Consider the following 22,978-nt stretch of genomic DNA (forward strand, 5'->3'; position numbering starts at 1 on the left):
GGCAGCTCTGTCCCTCCCCCGGCGTCTCATTGGTCAGCAACATCTCTGTCCATCCCCCGGCGTCTTATTGGTCAGCGGCAGCTCCGCCGGCTCCCATTGGCTGAGCTGCCGTGCGCGGGAGCGGCCGTTGGGAGCCGGCAGTGTCAGGCGCGGCTGTCGTCAGCGAAGCGCCGCTCCGGCAGCCCGGGCCGCCCCGCAGGAGAGCGCGGCGTCAGCCGGCGCTGTCCGGGCAGCACCGAGCCGGAAGCCGCGGCACAACGGGAGCGAGTGCTGAGGACAGCTCCGCCGGAGGTGTGCGGGAGAACGGGAGCGGGAGAGGGAGAGGGGCCCTGCGCCGTCCCCCCAAGCACACTGCCCTCCCCTCCCCCGTGGACCCCCCGTGGGGTTGGGCTGTGGGATTGGGATGAGGGCTGGGGGATGTGGCTGGGGATGGGTGTTGGGATTGGGACGGATGGAGGCCTCGGGTCCCCCAGCGCCACAGTGCTGCTGCCAGCATCTGAACCAGTGCCCCCCCACCCCCAACCCCTCCAGCGCTGCTCCCGGTGCCCCCAGACCCCCTGCAGCTCCCCAGAACCGGGGCTAAGGTGGGCCTGTGGCTACTGGGAGCTGCGGGGAGGCTTCTTGATGCAGCTGGTAAGAGAACCTACGAGAGGAGCTGCCCTGTTAGACCTGCTGTTCACAAACAGAGAAGGTCTGGTGGGAGATGTACTAGGTTGGGGGCTGTCTTGGGCAGAGTGACCACGACATGGTAGAGTTCTCGATTCTTGGTGGAGGCAGGAGGGGGGAACAGCAAAACTGCTACCTTGGACTTCCGGAGGGCAGACTTTGAATTGTTCAGGAGACTAGTAGGGAGAGTCCCCTGGGGTTCAGTATTAGAAAGCAAAGGGGTACAAGATGGCTGGTTGCTCTTTAAGAAGGAAGTCTTAAAGGCGCAGGAGCAGGCTGTTCCCCCTAAGCCGCAAAATGAGCCGGTGCGGAAGAAGACCGGCGTGGATGAATAGGGAACTCTTCTTGAGGCTCCAGGAGAAAAAGAGAATCTACCTCCTCTGGAAGAAGGGACGGGCAACCAGGAAAGAATACAAAGAAGTTGTTAAGATGTGCAGGGAGAAAATCAGAAAGGCTAAAGCCCAGCTTGAACTCAAGCTGGCTGCTGGGGTAAAAGGGAACAAGAAACTCTTTTACAAGTATATCAACAGCAAGAGGAGGACCAGGGAGAATCTCCATTCTCTACTGGATGAGGCTGGCAATGACTGAGGATGAGGAAAAGGCAGATGTTCTGAATGCCTTCTTCACCTCTGTCTTTAAAAGACAGACCGGTTATCCTCAGGTTTCTCTACTCCCTGACCTGGCAGCCTTGGCTGGGGAGCAGACTAAACCCCCCACGATTCAGGAGGTAACAGTTAGAGACCTGCTACTCCAACTGGACTGCCACAAGTCCATGGGACCGGATGAGATTCACCCGAGAGTGCTGAGGGAACGGGCGGAGGTGATAGCCGAGCCGCTTTCCATCATCTATCAGTGCTCCTTGTTGACGGGTGAGATCCCAGAAGACTGGAGGCTTGCCAATGTGACTCCCATCTACAAGAAGGGCTGCAGGGAGGATCCGGGGAACTACAGGCCTGTTAGCCTGACCTCGGTGCCTGGGGAAGATTATGGAGCAGATTGTCTTGAGGGAGATCACGCGGCACATGCAGGTCAACCGGGGGATCAGGCCTAGCCAGCATGGGTTCACGAAGGGCAGGTCCTGCTTGACCAACCTTATCTCCTTCTATGATCCAGTGACCCGTCTGGTGGAATGAGGGAAAGGCTGTTGATGTGGTCTACCTAGACTTCAGCAAAGCCTTTGACACTGTCTCGCACAGTATTCTCCTCCAGAAGCTGGCAGATCGTGGCTTGGACAGATACATTCTTTGCTGGGTAAGGAACTGGCTGGAGGGCCGGGCCCAGAGAGTGGTAGTGAATGGAGTTAAATCCAGCTGGCGACCGGTCACGAGTGCTGTTCCCCAGGGGTCGGTGCTGGGGCCTGTCCTCTTTAATATCTTTATTGATGATCCTGGATGAGGGCATTGAGTGCACCCTCAGTAAGTTTGCAGATGACACCAAGCTAGCTGGAAGTGTTCGATCTGCCTGAGGGTAGCGAGGCCTTACAGAGGGATCTGGATAGGTTGGATAGCTGGGCTGAAGCCAATGGGATGGGATTCAACAAGACCAAATGCCGGGTCCTGCACTTTGGCCACAATAACCCCAGGCAACGCTACAGGCTTGGGGCAGAGTGGCTGGAAGACTGTGTAGAGGAAATGGACCTGGGGGTGTTGATTGATGCTAGACTGAACATGAGCCAGCAGTGTGCCCAGGTGGCCAAAAAGGCCAATGGCATCCTGGCTTGTATCAGAAATAGTGTGGCCAGCAGGAACAGGGAAGTAATTATTCCCCTGTACTCAGCACTGGTGAGGCCGCACCTCGAGTACTGTGCCCAGTTTTGGGCCCCTCAATGTAAGAAAGACATCGAGGCCCTGGAGCGTGTCCAGAGGAGGGCAACAAAGCTGGTGAGGGCTCTGGAGCACAGGCCTTATGAGGAGTGGCTGAAGGAGCTGGGGTTGTTCAGTCTAGAGAAGAGAAGGCTCAGGGGAGACCTTATTGCTCTCTATAACTACCTGAAGGGAGGTTGTGGTGAGCTGGGGGCCAGCCTCTTCTCCCGGGTGACTAGTGATAGAACGAGAGGGAATGGCTTCAAGCTGCGTCAGGGAAGGTTCAGGCTGGACGTTAGGAAATACTACTTGTCTGAAAGGGTGGTCAGGCACTGGAATGGGCTGCCTAGAGAGGTAGTGGAGTCACCGAGCCTGGAAGTGTTTAAAGAGCGTTTGGATGTTGTGTTGAGGGACATGGTTTAGCGAGAACCATTGATGAAGGGCGGATGGTTGGACTGGATGATCCTGTGGGTCTTTTCCAACCTTAGCGATTCTATGATTCTATGATTCTATAGGGGGATATGGGTGTGACGGGGGCTGTGCAGGGACTGTTAAGGCGTATGGGTCTATAAGGAGCTGAGGGGGACACTAGGGGGGATCTGGGGCTGTGGTGAGCCATCGGAGGATTTGGGGCTATAGGTGGCTGTGGGGAGGTTATGGGCGGGGGGGTATATAGTCAGGCTGCCCAGGGAGGTTGTGGGTTGTCCTTCTCTGGAGATACTCCAAACCCAGCTGGATGCCTACAGTACAGCCTGCTGTATGGAGCCTGTCTTGCGAGGGGAGGGGTTGGACTCAGTGATCTCTAGAGGTCCCTTCCAGCCCCTACAGTTCTGTGATTGTGTGATTCTAACCGTTGCTTCTTGCAGCAGTAGAGTGTTTCAGAAGAGAGAAAAAGATGGCGGCCCTGAACTGGCTTTCTGTGGATGGTAAAGCTGTGCTGAGAACTGGGCTGACTACTGCAGCTGAAAATGTGTGCCGTGTGTGCAGATGCAGAGGAATAACTTTTCCGTGTAGGTTGAGCTTGTCTAAGGTAGGTGTCCTTGCTAGGTGAGCTTCTGCTTTAAAGCATCAAGTTGTAATTTTAAAAGTAAGGTTGCCAGTTCTTTTTTTCCCCAAGTGATTTTTTAGCCGGGAGAGATTGGAGGTGCTGTTTGGTGATGGAAGACGGAGAGAGGAAAAGCAAGTAAAAGGCATGCTGTTCATAGCCACCACATGCCATGGGCACCGTTGTCGTCCTGCACAAAGGAGGAGCAGCTCAGCAAGCTTGGCCTGGGCCGTGGGAGGGAGCATACAGACATCTGGACCAAGCGGAAACGAGTTAGTTGTGCAGGTTGGTTGTTTCCTGCTGTTTGTCCCACGTCCTGTTGCTCAGTGGTAGATCTGTTCACGTTCAGTGCTAGCAGGAATGTCCCCGAGCATTTTTGTTTCAGCTGTCGCAACGCTTTGTTCCCTTGCTGCTGGGCTGGGGCGTTTGAAGAAAGATGCACGTGCTGATGTGCCAGCCAGGCTTTGGGGCTGAGTCTGCAGAGCAGGGTATGTGTGTGGCAGGAGTGAGGCTTGTGGGGGAGCAGGCCAGGTGGAATCCAGTGCGCTTGGCTCTTGTTCTCAGTGCTTGTTTTTGCTCAGCAGGGCAGGTGGTGAACCTCATGAAGCAATGCCTGCAGACGGGGTTTGCGGAGCAAGAGGTCCTGCAGGCCTTGTGTGACAGCCATGGAGCTGTAGCGAGGCTGCGTCAGTGTAAAAGAGCAGAAATCCCCGGAGGCGTGAAGGTGAGCTGCGGGCTCCAGTAGTGCAGGAGGGGATGTACGTGCTCAGGGTTTGGCTGCTTCTGCGTGTGTTAAGTGAGTGTGATAGCACTGCTTGGTTCGTTTGAGTGTATGGAACAAGTGTGACATCCTTTGTGCTGGAGTCGTGTGGAAGGAGTCCGTATGTGTTTGCGACCTGACTTGAAGCCAGTGGGCATCACGGAGGAGTAGGGGAAGGGGATGAGGCGAGGCAAGCGGGGGTAAGAGGATGAGGTGTAGGAACAGGAATCCTGTTTGGCCGATCTGAAGTGCTGCCCTTCTCTTTTTGGTTTAGGAATCTCTGTGTGCTTTTTAATGAAGAACAATCTCATTGTTCATCTTGTGAGCGAATTCATTCAGGCCTGTTAGTTGGTGTTGTTCTCTCCATGGAGCTGCGAGTGAAATGGATACTTCTGGTGTGATGTGCGGCCCCCTCCCGTCTTCTCAGATCAACCAAGTTGGCAAGGCCTGGCTCTTGGTTGGTGAGCTGTGCCCAAGGTGAGAGAGGTGTCTCTTCTGGGCTTGACGTGCGGCAATCAGACCATATAGCCGGTAAGGATTTAGAACAGGCATGTGTTTCTTGGTGACGCGCGTACTCCCTGGTGCAAGGGGGATCGCTCCACCTAACTTGCACACTGTCAGGAGAAATGGTGCTATAGATGTAGGTAGGTCAAACTAATAGCTAATGAGTAGTTGACAGGAATTCGGAGACATACTCATTCCATTCTTGAGAGCCCATTAGGCATGCAGTCCCTCCCCTCCTTCTGCATGCGTAGAAGGTCGTGACGATGAAGGCTTGTAATCTTCCTTGCGAAGGCTCGTAGTCTTCCTCACTGCACACTTGTGACCCCGAAGGGGGGGGCATACCACAAACCGGTTTCAGCTTGCCCTGTAGACATCTAATCAGCTCCCTGCCACATGTTTTCGAGCTGCACTCCATTCCTTATCTCGATGGCCTTCATCCTCCCTGTTATTCCTGACCTAGTGTCTGTGAAAGTGCTTGGAATCCCTTGTTTTCTAGCACTCTCTACCTAAACTCTCTCTGTTTGCCTCTTATTTCTACTTTGTGCAGCTACTTTCCCTTTTCTTGCTGTGAGGCCCTTCTCTCTCTAACTGCAGGCTCCTGTTCTCACTCTTCAGTTCCCCCCTTTTCTATAGTCTAGCAGGGCTTCTACCTGCTAGATCATTTTTATTCTGTTCTGCGTGTCCCAAAATAGGCCCCACTTCCCACCTTTGGCCTCAACGCATATCTCTTCCATATCTCCTTTTTCTTTCTAGCACTCTGGCACAGGCAGGCAGAGCATCTCATCATGACACAGGTAAAACCTCCCAACAGCACCAAGAGGATGCAAACTAGGAAGAGCTGCTTTAACCATCCTAGATTCAGTAGCCAGCTAGTAAGCAAGTTCCCTAAATCTCCTTCCCAGCTGGGGTCATCCTGACTTGTCCTATGCAGGACTTTGCATCTGTTCCCAAACTTTCCATCAATCTCTCTCGATTCTTAAATCCTTCTTGCTGTAAGCACAGCGACTCTGATTTATTATTGTGCAAACCCCTCCTTCCTTGGCTGTTAATCGGTCTAGTGCCATCCTATTCTGGAGCACTGCTTTGGATAAAGGGGATACTTCTTCTTGGATTGCTCATAATGCATCTGTTGTGGCATTCTCTATGATTTCCAGAGTTGCAGAGATATTGACTCTAGCTTTTTCTAGCTGGGCAACTCCTAGAGCCGGGATAAGGGCTCTCGGAAAGCAGTGGTATCCCTTGTTCTATATAGCTAGGGGGTTGTATGTACGCTTCATTTGAATGCCAGGGGTCCTCAGGAGTCCCTGAGGGATCTCCTCATGCACCATGGTCTGGGCTGTTAAGTATCCTGTAGTGCAAGTCCCTGTCCAATTTAAAGTTACTGCATTCCGTGCCTGAGCGTCCCCACGTAATCACCATGTGGTATCCATGAGGTAACTGACATGGCCTGGCCATCTTTTCCTGAAGAGCGAACGATGCTCCCATCCCTACAATTCCGAGTATGTTCTTCTCTGAGAGCCAGTGTGACTCGTTATCGATTCTAGGATCACACCCCACACTTTGGTTCCACCCCCAACTACACCCTATGCCTGTCAAGTTCTATCAGCCAACCCCCACCCCACCTTTACCGTCAGTTTTTCTGTCTGCAGAGATAGACCTAGTAGAGTTAGTAACTAGTCAATGCAATGTAGGTCCCTTTTGTGGCTTGTCTTCTATCCCAAACTTACACTTTCCGTGCTCTAGCCAACCTGGAAGGGTCCAATGTAGTGCCAAAATCCCATAAACGGGCACTTTTCCCTCCCCTCTAAGGAGGGCATTGCATATCCAACAAGATTTGTTGAGAGCCTGGCCCATTTTCTCAGTTCTTCGGAAGTAGCTCTTCTCTTGCCAAGCTGTGACTACTACGCCAGTCATACTGACCATTCTCAAACTCTTATCCGTGCTTTCGGATCCTGATTTTCAGCGGTCCTCTCTCTTGTGCTGTCCACTGTGGTCCTGGTGCTTTCTTCAGGCAGGTATGATGTATCCACGGTGTAAGCCCCTCTACCTTGGCCGTGGTGTGGGTGGTCAGGAGAAGTTGGTAGGGTCCTTCCCACTTTGGTTCCAGAGGTACATCTGAGGGAGATTGAACATAAACATGGTCGCCTGGCAATACATGGTGCACTGGAGCATCAGTGCTTCAGTCAATCAGTTCCCAGTCACTGTGCTTCTTTGTTGGACCACCTTGGCAAAAATGTGGGCCTCGATCTGCTGAGAATTGCTACAGGAACCCCGAACCTTGGAATTAACAGCATGTAACAGCATTTTCGTTGCTTCCTGAGCCTTAGGAGTCCTCCAGGGAAATACCTCTGGCCATCCCCAAAAGGTATCAGTTAGTGCCAACATCCAGCGATCCCGCCCTTTTCTTGGGGGTTTCAGGAAGTCACTTTGTCACTGTTGCCCTGGAAGGTTATCTTTCCCAATAGGCCCACTTGTAGCCCTTTGCTGGTACTAGGATCGTGCTTTGTAACCTCTGTTTACGGTCTGGAATTAAAGCCCTCTTCAACGACCTGCTCTGCCCCCTGATCCACCATCTTCTCTCCAGTTTCCGGTACAGTGTTCCCTTTCTGATGTCCTTGACAATGGATGGTAGCCACGCTTACCTTAGTAAAGATTTCTGTAACTTCTGGGGGTACACCACTGTTATCCCAGTTTGTATGTAAGCCAGTCTTACCGGTTTCCGTCAGTTCATCTTGTTTGACCCTCAGCTCCAGTGTTATTGAATTGACTCTGTGCATCCATTTGTTCTGATCAGTCTTGCCAGAGGAACGGTTTTGGAGAACCTGGCATCTACAGGCATGTATGTATTCCTCCTTATTTTCTCAGCCTCTCTTCAACTGGTCCCAAAAGGGAAGCCTTTTCTTGTTGGGCAGTAGCTCCGACTTGTGTTGCAAAATCATCTCCGGGTGGTAAGAGGCACCCGTGCCCACCGGAAACGAAACCTCTTTCTCCTGCTCTCCTAGCTGCAATTTCACCGGTGGATTTGCTAGGAATAACTTCCCAGGTTGCCATTCTTCAGCTTTTGCAATGAGAGACGGTTGGATTTGTGCACCGCTGTCTCATTTCCCTGCAGTTGGCACAGTTCTTTTGGTCCAACAGGACTGGAAGCCTCCCCCTCCACGGGCTCTTCCGACCTCAGAAAGTCATCTGGACCTGAAATGATTAGATCCACGGTACGGAACACTCAGCAGATGGTGATAACAATTACACAACCTAGAACTCCCAGTCCTATCTCGCTGTTTCCAGAAAAAGGAGGGAGAGCTGTTGCTCTTCCCTTGCGTCTGACTTGCAGGTCCCCTTCCCCAGGCATCCTGTGAGGCCCTTCTCAGAGTCTCTAACTGCAGGGTCCCGTTCTCACTCTTCAGGCTTTGAGACATGCCTTCCAGTTGCACGTTGTGTTCTTTGTGTTGTGTTGACCTCTTGAGCTCCAGCCCTAAGGGAGGATCCGAGCGGTAGCGCAGAAGGAACGGTTTAGAGTGGAAGTGCACTGCAAAGGGCCGGAGGCAGCAGGAGCAGGGAAGTGATCATCGCCACTGTACTGCACTCAGCACTGGTGAGTCCTCTCCTTGAGTAGTGTGTTCAGTTCTGGGCCCCTCACTACAAGGGGGACCCTGAAAGCCTGCAGTGTGTCCAGAGAAGCGCAATGAAGCTGTGAGGGGTGTAGAGCACAAGTGTGATGGGGAGCGGCTGGGGGAAGTGGGATTCCTTAGTGTGGAGAAGAGGAGGCACAGGGAAGACCTTCTCCCTCTGTCCAGTTACGTGACGAGAGGTTGTGTTGAGGTGGGGGTGGTCCTCTTCTCCCGTGGAACTAGTGCTAGGATTAGAAGGAATGGGCCTCAGGTTGCATGAGGGGAGATTGAGGTTGGATGGGAAGTACAACTTCTCCCAGTGGGTGGTCAGCCGCTGGAGCGGGCTGCCTGGGGAGGTGATAGAGTTCCTGTCCCTGCAGGGTGTTCAAGGGACACTGGATGTTGTAGTGAGGGACGTGGCTTAGTGGGAAGGAAATGGTGGTGTAGGTGGGATGTTTGGACTGGATGATCATGGAGGTCTTTTCCAACGTTGCTGATGCTATGATTGTAGGAGAGGCATCTGCTGGGTGAGTGCTTTGCTGGGTGAAGCGTCCCCCTGCTGGAAAGCAGGCAGCTGTGGTCTTTGCAGACAGCCAGATCCACGGGGATTGGAGGCTTCTGAACCGGAACCTTGTCTTTCCCGTCTCGTGCCCGCTAAGTCACGTTGTTTGAAAGCAGCACCTTGGTGGCAACCTTGATTTCTGCAGCCTTCTCTGAGCTTTGTGCCACGAGAGCTGTGCCGCTTCTCCCTGTGATGTGAGAGGGTCTGGAAGGCCCTGCAAGAAGTCTGGGTAGGTGATGGCAGTGTCTCTTCCTTTCCCCGCCGGTGCTGGACAAAGCGGGGAACGGGAGTGGGGGACATCCCAGCAGTGGGTTCCTACCTCAGCAGAACGGAAGAGCTGTTCTGATGGGTGTATGTGAAGTGGAGTGAATCTGATGCTGATGAGAGAAACGAGGGGCCCTTGAAAAAAAGGAGCGTGCTGCATTTTGTGGTGTAAGATGTTCTGGGAACTGTTGCTAACAATGCCCAGCAGGCCAGCAGTACAGTCATACTGCTTGAGAAATTGCTATTTCTTGCTGTAGAGAATGCACATGCACCCTGCACTTGTATCTGCACAAAGAATCTTCTAAACATCACTGTCTGTGTTTCTCTTTGGCACTGGGATGGAGCTGTGTGGAACACAGACTTGGATGAATCTTCAGTCGGGTGCAGATGTCACTCTGACAGATGCAGTAGAGAGGCAAATTTCATCGGGCTGCATGCTTTTCTTTTTTCCTTTTGTTTCAGTCCTAACCGGGGAAGCGTAGAAGCATTACCCAGACAGACTGAGCATTTGTCACCTGGGCTTTCTACAGATGCCATAGGCAGTGGAAGTCAGCATCGCAAGCATCCGTGAGAGCCCTGCAAAAGAATGGTGAGAGTTACCCTGGCGGCCTCCTTTGGCAACCTCAGGTCTCTGTAAGCTCTCAAGCTGTGTCCGTAAGTCCTCCCGTGGTGCTGACTCAGCTCTCCCTGTCTTTGGTGTAGGAGAGCTGGTCTTGAACTCCTTCCTGTTTCCTGCCTATCATCTGCTCCCTGCTTTGCCCATGGCCCAGTGAGCCTTTTATTCCTCGCCCCCAGATTTGCACGTGTGGATAAGAGCATCTGCTTATGTGCGCTTCTTTTCTGCTTGTGGTGTCAGGCTGAGCGACAGCTCCCAGCCGAGCTTGTGGTTAGCGAGACACGGAGTAGGTGGAGTGTGAGTTCTCTGTGTCACTAAAGCATGAGCTTGATGGCTGCCGTGAGCCAAAGCAAGAGAGTTTGTGTGTTTGATTTCTGTGTTGGGCTGAGCGGGTAGAGCAGGGCAAGGGGGCTGATTTGGACGTGCTGCTTTCCCAATACGGTGCTGTTTGCGTGGCAGTGCTTCTGGCGTTGCAAATTGTGTCAGATGTCAATGAATTCCTTGGAATCTGTTGAGTTGACTTGTGCAGGCTTCATTGTGGAGCTGAACCCTTCCTGGCCGCTTCTGTGCATAGCCATGGCCTTTGCTTCTTTCTTGCCTTTTTTTCTTGGTTGCGTTTGGCACTGTGCAAGCCGTGAATTGCCAGGGAAGAGCTGGAAGTGCTCTGGAGTTCTCGGGGGACAAAGTGCCAAGAAGCAGCGTGCAGCTTCAAAGCTTTTGAGTGAGGGATGCCTCGGCTGCTCCCCGCCAGCTCTCTCCTCTCTCCCGCCGTGTCCATTCCTGGCTCCCAGCTACGAGCTGGCCCTGCAGAGCATCTCCAGCCCTGTCAGCATCAGCATCCAGCAGCGGCAGGAGGAGCTCCCCCTGACCAACGCCAGGCAGTAGTGCTCGGTCTGCAGGTTAGCTGCAATTTACCTGTAGGTGGCTCTTGCAGAAGAAGACTCAAACAGCAGAGCGTTTTCCTCATCTGCAGCACGCAAATGCTACAAAAGCAGAAACAACCCAGGAAGCTGTGGATTTGGAAGTCTGCATGGACATGCACTGTCTGTTTTGATGGTGATCTGCCATCCTTTATTTCCTTCTCCTTGCTTGTCCATATGCTGCTCAGGATTGGAAAGCTGCATGTCCCCTAATTCCCCAGAACCCAGCTTAGGTGAGTGGCTGCCTGAACAGGTAAGGACCATGTACATATACTAATCTTTCCCATTGCACAGCGTGCCAGTGCTGCCAGACTTTGTTATGGCTCTTTAGGGCACCTTGCAGGCTGTGTGACATTTTCCTCTCACCTTTCCCTTTCTTTCCCCGAGGTTTTGCCTTGCTTTGCCCTTTTATTCCTTCTACCTTCCTCTGTGTTGCTCAGGTGTTGCCATTCTTCAAGAGCGTTATCCAGTTGTGTTGCACTGCACCTCTTCATGCCTTGGATCTCTCTCTGGAGCACAAGAGCAGATTGAGGGGGGGAGCTGTCGAGCAGATTGAGGTGGAAGTCAAAGACTCAAATCCAGTGTTGCGAAGCCACTGCAGATGCCAAATCCCTGCACGGGAGACCTGGCTGTGTGCAGGAGTTACTGCAGGATGAGGAGCTGCTATTGGTCTTCAAGCAGGTAGGAGTTTGTTATCCACACATAATACTGTATGTATTTGTTGTTGTTGTTTTAAAATCAGTGCCAGTATGCAGTCTGATCCTGATGTGTTTGAACAGTGTGGTGTAAGGATTGTCAGCTGAGAACAGCAGCAGAACATGGGGCTGTTGCAGGGGGAAGGCGTGGGGAAGGAAGCGGGGAAAGGAAAGGGAAAGCCTGGAAAAGGAATGGGGAAGGCACGGGGTGAAGGAAGGGGGCAAGACACAGGGGAATGAAGGGGATAGGACAGAATACCTGTAGAGCAGCCTAAAAAGCAGTAACAAGCTCTGGGAGGACCGTAGAGTGCCAGATTCTGTACTGGGTGTTTATCTGTGTGTGTACGTTGTCACTGTTTGTGCCTGGCTGCACTGCTCCAGCCCAGAGCCCGCTGCCTGCAGCTGCATCTTTGCTTCCTTCCCTCCTGCCCGGAGCCCCACGGGTGCTCCCACAACTCCCTTCCCACCCCCAAAATGCCAGAGAAGACACCTGGCAGTGGGATGGAGGAATCCCAGCAGCCCGTTTTCCTTCTGCCTGCAGCTCTCTCCTCCTCTGCCACACAGGGCTCCAGACTGTCCAATGGGAAAGACGTGGGGGAAAGGGAGTGCTGGCAGGAGCGACTGCTGCGGCTGACTGGGGAGGGTCTGCATCCCACGTGCCCTCCTGTGCTCTCTCTCCAGCTGCAGGAGGGCCAGAGAAGGGCAGATGAAAGCTGCAGCTGAGCCTGATGGACCTGCACAGCTCTCGGGCTGTCTTCCAGAGGTAGCTGTGACCAACACCAATATGGCGCTCTGCTTTCTGCCAACGTGCTTTAATTTTGTTGTCGTTAAATGTACTGGGCAGTTACATTTTGGTATGTGAATATTTAAAAACTGTGCAACAGATGCTGGCAAAAAGTAATTAAAATTTTTTTTATTATTATTATTATTATTATTTTCTTTTTGTAAAGCTCTTAGCACGGCTTTCCTGAGTTTGGAGGAGTTTCCCTCTGTTTTCTTCGTCTTCACCCCCACCGCCCCCCACTTCTCATTCCGTGTTCTTCCCCCGTCATCGCGACAGAGCACTGACCGCCAGCGATTGCGCCGCGGGCCGCATCGATCCCGTCCAAGTTCTTTCCGCGGTCTCTGCCGCCACCTCGTGGCCAATGCGCGGAACTGCCGCTGTCCGCTGCTCAGTCCTGCAGGCGGCACAACGCGTGCGCGTAGGAATGCGGAAGTGGCTTCGTAACCGCTCTGTGCAGCTCATCCGCCGCTCTCTATTGTGATTAGTCCTCCAGCTCGTAGCGAGTATGCGCCCGACGACTCCAAACCAGCAACTGTTGCTCCTAAGTGCTACGCGTGCGGGCGAGCTGCCGGTTCTCGGACCGCCGGCTCAGCGATCTACTCCTTCTAAACCAGGATGTCCCTCATCTGTTTTCACTAGATGTGAAGGACAGGTGGGGTCAGGCATCTGCAGCTACCGAGATAGCCATCCCCATCACCTCTCAGTGCTCACGCAGCCAGAAGCAGCTGTACTGATCAGTTCAGACATCGTGCAGCTGAAACACAAACATCTGCCGTTCACTTGTGTGAACCTCTGTGTATGTATACTCTTTTGTACAGACTGCTGCTGGCCTGCTTGTGTTCAAAGAATTTCCACTGAAGTGGACTAAATATTTCTGTGGAACTGTATGCTTTTTTTTTTTTTTTGGCCTTGATCACCTGAAAGAAATGGATGAAATGATGCGGGGAGTTCAAGTACAATCAAATGTGAAAGACTATCGAGAGTGGGAGACCTATTTGGAAAGTAACAAGAAGGGGAGGGAGAACATGTCTGGTAGTAATAGCTTGGTGATATTAAGTTGGTATAAATTAAGTGGGATGCACTGATGTGTGCTGTATTCCTACCCACATCAACTTGGGTAGAATCTATGCAGTGTAACGTCGCTACACTTGCCATATTGTGCTCTTTAGGAGCGTGCTGTGTAGAGGAATACGGGTAAAATGTCAGTGGGGGTACTTTCAGAACTACCACTACGTCAGTGACATTTGATGTTTTCCAAAGCATGAATCTTGTCCACACACAGTGCTTCTGTAAATGTTGGTATGGGTAAGTCTTGCAGTTCTTCTTTGCTCCAGTGCAGGTGCTGCTATTAGCAAGGATTTTGTGCTTTGTTTTAAGCGGAAGATGTTCAGGAATGTGTTAACTGTTGACTTGTCGTGGTTTTAATTGTCTGAGTGTGTTCTTTTTTAGGATGGCATCATTGCAGGATGTGCCCCGTGCCCACCAGAGGGAGTAGGAAAAACACGTGGAGAGCATTGACAGTTCAAAGATAACTGCCCAGGAATGAGAGAAGCCTTCAGATGCTGCTATCAATTACAGGTTCTACAGGGGCATGAAAACATACCTAGAGAACTTAGTAAACTGTTTCAATGAAAAAGTACGCGTGTTTTCCTTCCCTTCGCTGCCACCCATTTCTTTAAGATGATGAACCTGCATTCTCTCAAGGCAAAAATGAGATTTCTTATTTGGAATTGATGATGAGAGATGACCAGTTATGAGTCAATTCTATCAGAAACTTGAGTGTCACAGGAAACAAAGGAGGAACAGACCACCCCTCACAGTAACCTAAAATGATTAAGGTAGGATATGTACGCTGGCTTGAGCTGTGGGCTCACCTGGGTTGTGATGGAGAAAAACAGAATGTTATTGGAAGAAGTTTTCTTCAGGTGTAGTAACCAGGGTGTCCCAAAGCTGTATGAGAGGTGGGACTTGCGTGCAGTTTTGGGATCTCAAAATGTATTTTCTTTGCAACATGTGACTAGTAATAAGGATCTTACATTAGATTTGAGTTGGTATTTAGCTGGGTTGTGTGAGGATTTGTCAATGTTATCTGCTGTGTTGCTTTCCTTAACTGCAAACCTTAACTATTAAAAGTAGAAAATAAAAATAAAAGATTGAAGGTTGGAAGATGCTGCACAGAGTTTGGTCTCGATGAAGGTACCCTGCAGAGAATGCACTGTCAAATCCAACTACTGTCAGTTGTGCTGCAGCCTGAGGTGTTTTTTTATGTACCTGTACATAACTGTACGAGGTTTCGTTGAGATGTTTCCTGTGATGGCGAGGTGTTCAAAGGCAGATTGAAGCAAACTGATTGTACCAATAGTGTCCCGCTGAACGCTTTTTGGTAGGGTCTTGGGTAGTCCTGTAATAGGCAATTGGCATTCAGTTTGTGGCTTTCAGTCTTAAACAGCCTGGAAAAACCTGCAGTGAGCAGACTCTTGCTTTTCAGACTTTAATGCTCTTGTTCTCATCTCACCCTCATGCTTGAAAGCCTGTGAAAACTGTTCTTTCATTTGTTTTATTCAAACCTGATTGCTGTTTACCATATTTCAGCTGAAATACGTAACTGAGCTCGAATCTGCTGTACGTGCACTTCTCCAGCAGCGAGCCGTGTCGGTACTGAAGCGAAGGCAAGATGAGCTGGAAACGGAATCTACTTCTATGCAGCACCTGACAAGTTAGTATGAAGTTACCAGTTACTTTCTTACTGAAATCTCATTAAGTAGAAACACACAGTTAATTCTTGGATTATGTTTTATTTTCATGTGTAATGTTTTCTCCCTCCCTGCTGTCAGTGGGCATACTGTACTAGATGTCCTAGTTGAAATCCTTACCCAAGTAGGACGCGTAGTATCACTTCTCCGTGGAAGAATAGTGAATATAGCATGACCAAATGCTCGGTCAGTTTTGAATTACTGATCTCAGTGGCTGTCTATCAGTACTTGAAAAGAGAAACTGAGTCAGTTTTCCAGTAGATATTAGGTTGTTTGGGACGCAGGCACTGTAGAACAGGAGGACAAGGAAGGATTGACTGATAACTGGCAGCAGCTTGAGAAGAGTGAGCTCGGGGATGTAGCCCTTTCTGGTTCTAACTGGTGTGCAGGTGGGGTGGGTGCAAAGCATGCAGACTCTGAGTGTGTGTGCACTCTGGGAAGCACAGCTGGAAGTGTCACCAAGAAGGGGAGAGAGATCTGGGGTCCCTCCTTCTGCTCACTCAGGTGCTCACCTCCCGGTTCAGGCTGTGACCTGGCAATCCCCCTGCACGAGGGAGCAGCCACAGCTGTCCTACAGTTCACTGATAATATTGACTGTGCCTCACTCTGGACACTGTGAATTTTTCATCAGGAGGTTGTATTTACTTTGGTTAGTTTCCAAATGAAGAGCAGAAGCAGAATCAGTGTTCTGCATTCACCTCTTTGTCTTGTTCCTGGATGCAGTCACAGTTTCTATTCAAGTTGTTGCATAAGCTTCATAGAACTGAGATGATGGACTGTTGAGAGCGCAGTAGTTTCTTACAGACTACCTCTGGCAGGGATAGTATGGAGTACCATGTTAGATGTTTGGTGTTTCAGGTGGGGGGAGTTCCTAGTATGAATGTGGTGAAGTGAAGGTCGTTAGAGATGCTTTTAATGTCCTTTGGCAGCTCACAAAGTACCTTACTGTTACAGTCTGTGTCTCTAGGGTTGCATACTTACTTCTGCTTCCTCACCGTGTTTCCTTAGGCTATTGCTCTCACCGGGTGTTCTTAGTATATCACTGAGCTTTCTTTTACGTATGTACATGGTGAATAACTCACCTGAGTTCATTACAGAATGCAGGACTTGCAGGCGGCAGCTGAGAGAGCGTTCACAAACAGCTGGTCACCACGAAGGCATGTCGAGTGATGAAGAACTGGCTCTGACAGAGGTGACTGAATTCCAGAAGAGCAAAGGTTGGTCAGGATATGAGAGCAAAATTCCTCCCGTATTGAGAAGGATTTTCAAGGGAGAGTGAAGAAATACTCCTTTTGAATGGGATATCGTTTATTTTCTACAGCACAGAATTAATGCATTTAAACAATTCTGACCGATGCCTTAGGAAGAATAAGTAAGACTTGAAGGCTTCTTTAGTTTAATCAGTTTTTTGTCCAAAGTTGGAATGTATTTCAAATTGAGATTTGAAGTGCCTTAGTGAGCAGGTCACGAGGAGCTGGGAGAGGCACGATGCGTATTTGCTGAATAACAGAAGAAGCATTTTCCTGTCTGAGCTTTTAAGAGACATACAAAATATGAAAAGTAATGGGTATTTAAATCTGTGCAGTTGTTCAAAACCGCAGAAGTCTTTTTGTAGTCTTCTGTATCTCTTTTTTTCCTGAAAAAGGCTTTGCCAGAGTGCAGGACGGGGGCATGCTGCTTGCAGGGAAGACTTCTGTACAGGAGCTTTGCCGTGGGTTATAGAGGCATTCCAGAGCTTGAGATAAGTGTTGTTAACTAGAAGGAGGGCATCTTTTCCTCTTGTCAGGTTGCTTGCATATGAATCACTTGCATCTTTATTAATGTGGAGCTGTTTGCTGACATTTTGACAACCCTACCCTCTGAAATCTAGCTTTACATTCAGTTTTAGCTTGCTGCTTTGGTCCATTCCGTGATTAGAATCCATGTAAAACTGTTAAATGAGAATCTTTTGGTATCATTAGATACATTTTTGCATGGAGCTTTTTCTCTCAATCCTGACAGCTGAACCACGAATGGGAATGATCTTTCAGCAGAATTCTACAGACCTGAAAGAGATGCCCTGGTTCAGAGCTGTAGAAGGATTCAGCGATGCCAAAAAGCCGTCTGAATCAAAAAGAGATGATGATCCTGATGAAGAAGTTTTGCCTAGAGTGATTGAAAAAACTATCCTGCCAAAAATTACAGGTATATTAAGGTTGTCTTGAGGACGTTCACTGCAGCTAGGTAATGAAACCTTAAATAAGTGGTAATGTAAAATTATGTTGATAGTTACAATTACTTGTTAAGGTTACTGCAAATGAAAGGTTTAGCTTTTTGAATGTTTACTTCCTTGAAACTAGAGCAGATAGCCACTTGGATATCATGAATGAAATAATTCCTATTTTTCAGCATTTGCCAAGAATGTGTGGGATCCTTTATCGACTTCACAGACTGAGAACCTTACACAGCTTTGCGATAACGTGTTTGAAAAACAAGTCCTGTCCAGAAGGGAATGCAGTCAGGCAAAACAGGTAAAGGCTGCTTGTGGTAATGGGGAAGGAAGTTCTTGATGCAGTGTATGCATTCACTGTAAATATTCACTGTAACATACACTTAGCCCAGTTCTGGTTTTATTCTCATGCAAATATGGGAGTTTATCCAGCATAAAGTAGGTGAAACTAAGTTGATGTTTAGGACCCTAGTATGAAAGAAATAATAACAAACATTTATGCAGTCGCCACACTTGACTTCAGGAAGAAGCTTTAGATAAGGTTCTGTTTGTATAGTAGCTGTGGTGTTTTGTTGTGGTTTTTTTAATACAACCTCATAGCTGGAAAATACATCAATCTCGTTGTCCAAGAGGATTTTATCAAAAAAAAAAAAAAAAAAAAAAGAAAGAAAGATGGTTAAAGCTGAGACTTGCTCACAGGTTTTAATGCAGTCGTGATCTTAGTGTCTGTTATATACAGTGGCACCTGCATTCAACTGAATTAGCATTTTCCTTTTCCACATGAACAAATGTGCCTTCTACTGTTTCATTGTAGGAATAGTTACCAAACACTGATGTTTATTAACTCATTCCAACAAGAGTGACTACGCAGTCAACTTACTGCCTTTTTGCTCCTGTAACTAAAAGCTTTCATAAATGGAAAGTTCTTAGCCCAGAGTCTGGTTTTGTGATCTTAACTTGGAGTATCTGAGGGCTTGTGTTATTTGTGGTGGTCTGCTCCCCCTTCTACTCCTGACTCCTCCTTTCTTTCCTGAAATAGTTGATATTGCTGATGCTTACTGCTGGACGCTATTAGAGAGAGGATAACTGGTAAGAGTCTGGTAGATGTGGGGTTAAGACACAGCTGGGAGGAGAGTGTTGCTAAGCCTGGTGCAGCATGTTTGTCTGGTTACAAGCAGTGCTGTTCTGCTGAGAATCCATTAAACACATACTCGAGTGTTTCCAACTGCTAATTCCATTGGGTATTGCAAGGAGTTTCAGTTAACAGCTATTTCCTTAGACCTTTATTCTGGTTGTCACTGCTGAAAGAATCCCATAGTTGTAATTCATTGGTGTTTAAGAGATGAATTGTCTGTTTGTCTTACTTTCAGGTCAAACAAAATCCTTATTTCCTCTTCCTCTTTTTCTGACCAGCACTGTGGAAGACAAATCATCGCCATGTTCAAAATTCCAAGGCAGACGGTTTTGGTCAGCTGTTGAGGTAAAGAAAAAACACCGATCTTGTCTGTGAAAAGCATTTTAGTTAAAAGTAGACTGTCGTCTTTGAGGAAATGTATCTTCAGTCAAATCTGATTCCTGAGAGTCTAATGTATTTTAATAGGAAGGTTAGCTGTTTTCGTCAGTGAGCTATTTATGCTCACCCACCTCTGATAGGTAGTCAAGAGACTTTAATTTCATCATCTGTTCCTGCTAACCTTCCATGAGATCAGTCATTGGCACTCTGTGGATAGGTCTGTTTCCTCAGTATGTGCATATAATGCACATGTTGCTTTTGTGGAATAGAATCCCTGCATGTGCGTGTAAACATATTAGTATAGCCTTATAAAGTCTAAAGTACTGAGTTATGTCTGATTAAGTGCTGAATATCTGAATGCCTGTGATTCAGTTCCCTCTTAGATCTGTTTCCTCTATGAGTGTTATTGGATTCGTACTAAAGATGAGGTTTAGATGCAGGAAAACACATTAACGTCCCAGTTCCCCTGCTGTGTGTGCTAACAAGGCCATGGTGACAGCTCTGCATAGGCTTCCTGCTGCCATGTTGCACATTCCTGTAGAGAAATCAGGGAATTTGGGAATGTTGAGGACTTGCCATATTCACTCCTGGGGCAAGCTGTTGTGTAAGGGTTTGTCATGGGCAGATGCAGAGAAGACAAGAGGGAGCTTAGTACTGATACCTGGCAGACAAGAAACAGACATAAGATTCTGGTATCACCGTCTGAGATTGTGTATTGTCTGACTTAAATGTCCAGTCAAATACATGTTTCTAAAAGTGACACCGGTGGTCTTCCACTTCAGATTGAAGTTTTCTCCTTTCAGTTTGTTTTCCATCCTCACTGTCAGTCTTCTCTTTAGAAGTGGTGATGTGCAGAACGGTTGAAAATGTGTTTGTGTTGGGTATCTTCTGACAGTTTGCCACTCTTGTTTTCTGGAGTGAAGTCATTAGTTCCTTTACCCCAGAGTAAGTAGTACTGCAGGTCATGCATTAAACTCTTTGGATCTGTTCAGCAGCTTATTAGTGTGACTTGTCTGTGTTTGAGACTGCCGTTGTGCAGCCCCTTATTGGCATTGTCTTTCAAAGCAGGTAATCCTCTGCAGGCTGCCTATCGGGAATGTCCTCTAAACCATGCCCAGAAATTGTATGGGAGAGTACTCACAAAGGGCTGGGCGAGAAGCAGGACAGGAACTATTTTAATGAAGAAGTACAGTTGATGAGGTTTTGATGTTTGTGCCATCATACAGTCTAACTTTTCTAGCAGCTCACGGAGTCAAAAGGAAGTGTCCTGCCAAGCATTCCAGAGAAATATGCACTAGTCGTGGGCTTTGGGACTGCTTTCTGACTGGTGACTGCTAAGATCACGTACTGTGTCTGTGTGGGTGAACTACCTTGAGGTTAACAGTTACCTTGACATTAACCATTCTGTGTTGAGGGGGAGACCAGCGATGTTCTTACGCTGGGCTTAAGTCTTTTTAAATAGTCATTTCTACAGTGATAACAGGTAACTGAAGACAACTCTTGCTAACGAATAATACTGAGGTCAAGTACAAAAGAATCTTTTTGCTGCTGTGGATCAAGGCTATCAACCTTACCTGTGTTATGAGGCTGGTGGCGTTTAATCCTATGTAGCGTATGTTAGCAAATTGTTAACCAATTGGAAGGGTGTCATGCTCTTTCTTTCCTTGGGAGGTGATGTGTGTATGTATGAGGGTACAGCTCATAGGCACATGTAGAATTAATCTACTTCAAAATACAATTTTGTATCTGTAGTTTTTTAGTGACTAATTGGCAGTAAGCTTGGAGAGAATAAATCCTGTTTTTTGAGTACTGAGATTGGATGGACATGGTATCTTTTAAGTTTAAAAAGGAGGTTCTAATGCACCCTCAGCCATCAAATGTGCATGTTCTGTTTCTCCATTACTGCAGCTGCTCTCCAAGGTTCTCCTTTGGGATGGGACTGTACAGGAAGACACAGTCCGTGGTGTGGTACTGAGCAAGCTGCTGAATCGTTGCCTTCTTCTGAACCTCTTCAACACACCACCAGGGCCAGAAAACATAGAGAAGTGTAAAGAGGTGAAAGGTCTTATTTCCATGGGGACAGATGTAGTCTGAAGTGTAATTATTTAACATTTGAAGTTGTTTTTTGTTTGTTTCTTTGTTTTTTAAGGACCTTGGTGTATAAAAGAATTTCAAAGCAAGCATTGGTTCCTAGGCTTTTAGGAATAACTGCTTAAAATGACGGTTTTGTTTTTTGAAGAGTAAACACTGCCAATAATAACTGAACTAGCCAAAAGGAGAAGTCTGCCAGAAGTGGTGTGACTTAGTGTTATTGAAAGCCTTTTTTTTTTCTTTCTATTTTTTCTTTCAGAATACTCTCTGGGTGAACAGGTGGTTGCATGCTTCCCAGAAAGGTGGTTCCAAAATCATGGAAGTGGGTCAACTCTCCCCGAGTCAGTGAACTTCTGCCAGCATTTGGTTCAGTGAGCACGTATGCTTCACAGGTGTAACCACAGGTAACAAACAACATGTTCTTTGGGATGCAGCACTTCCTCATAATCTTTATGTTAGTATTTCTTTTAGGGACGTGGTTCAGTGGGCATGGTGGTGATGGGTTGACAGTTGGACTAGATGATCTTTGTGGTTTTTTCCAACCTTAATGATTCTATGATTCTTAAATTCCTCAAGCCTCATGCATTTAACACTTTCAGTGATGTACTTCCAACATCTACGTAGAACTAAAGATGCAATCCATAATGTAAAATGGATCGCTTTTGCAGTACTAGTTCAGGCTAGTTTGAGGCTCTAGACGTTGGGTGCAGTTAGTGGTCAGTGTAGCTCAAGGCACGTTTTAGCTTTATTGATTTTGAAGTCAGGTGAGAATGTGTTGCTATGTCAACTTGTTTTTGTAATAGTGATGAAACTGAAGAAGTTGTTCTCCTGTTGGTGAAAGTCAAGACTCTGCATATTGCTGAAGAGCTCATTGAAGAGTGCAAAGGGGAACATCTTAAATCTGTGATCAGGAAATAAGGATTTCTTTGAAGCAGCAGTTCTTTTACTGAAACAAGCCTGATGCTCACTCTAAAAAAGTGGTCATGTTTAATGAGTGGACTGCCTGCAGTTGTTTTACTGTGAATTTTTTTTTTTTTTTCCCAATGTCTTCTGATGCCATCTACTCCTAGACAGAATCACAATCATCAGTGTGAAGTGCAGGTGTTCTGAAATATATGACGAAGCTTCATTGCTTTGTTCTTTTGGGAAGGATGACTGCAGTGAGTGCCTGTAACGTTACCACTGCTGGTGAGCAGACAACTTCACAAGCTGTTTTCTGTACCACACCAAATCACTCTGACTCGGGAGTCACTGAACTCTAACTTATTGTCCACTTAATGAGATAGCTCTACCAAACTCACAGTGAGTTCTTCTTAGCTTTTTGATCCTGACGCAGAAGCAGGAATTCTGTATGCAGTGAGAAGTCTGATCTGTGAACATCTACTGATGGTAAACGAGTGCTTAAGAAGGTAAGAAGTTGCACAGGAGAACGTCTTAACTACGCTTACTCTTCTCCAGAGTATGATTTGTAGTGGAGCTTTGTACTTGAGGTACAGACTGGACTTTGTGCACAGACTTGGAGTTGTCACCCGCCCTCATTTATCAGACAAGCAGAACAACAACTCCAGTTACCTTCTAGTAATCGGCTCTCTAAGGACATTTACCTTTTGCTTCCCTCTAAGACCCATTAAACCTCATTTTGTTGTACCCATGTTAGATTTCTAATGTTGTGTAACTTGTATAAGTGCAGTAAATATTACTGCTGCAGAATAGAAAGGATGTTTTCTTGTAGAAACAGCAGTGTGTCACAAATTCTGCTAAGTTTGCAATTGCCTGCTTCTCTAAAATGTTATGTATGGATCTTCCATTTAACTCTTGGAGGCTTTTATTCCCTATGGTTTTTCTGTTGTTTTTTATTACAGAATATGTATTTTTGTAAACTGTTTTAATTGTAAATAGCATTCATCAGTGTTACAGACAACAATGACTTTTAAAATAAAAGCAAAACCATTATTTTGAAAAGTAAAGATGTCTTTGTGTTAATGAGACTTTTAACGCTTTCAAGTCTCCAACACGGCAGGAATGTTATGTGAAGTATGGAAAAAAACTGTGGCACTGCTGGCGCTTCATTATCTGCAGGATTTAGGAGTTCTGTTGTAAGTAATTGTGCACTTCTACTTTCCTGAGTAAACAGGAAAGACACTTTTATGTTGTATTTCGGCCTCTCCCACCGTTTTGACCATAGT

General features: G+C 47.8%; 1 long non-coding RNA gene and 1 pseudogene across 1 annotated transcript; both read left to right on the plus strand.

Annotated features, from left to right (window-relative positions):
- LOC112530760 overlaps positions 1-22,978 on the plus strand; it is an 851,315-nt pseudogene that overhangs the window by 218,071 nt on the left and 610,266 nt on the right.
- LOC121108411 lies at positions 3,740-4,156 on the plus strand. Its single transcript, XR_005842917.1, has 3 exons — positions 3,740-3,798; positions 3,899-4,001; positions 4,098-4,156. It is a non-coding gene; the product is annotated as an uncharacterized LOC121108411 (long non-coding RNA).

The sequence above is a fragment of the Gallus gallus genome, chromosome Z (assembly GCF_016699485.2).
Source record: "Gallus gallus isolate bGalGal1 chromosome Z, bGalGal1.mat.broiler.GRCg7b, whole genome shotgun sequence".
Taxonomy (NCBI): Eukaryota; Metazoa; Chordata; class Aves; order Galliformes; family Phasianidae; genus Gallus; species Gallus gallus.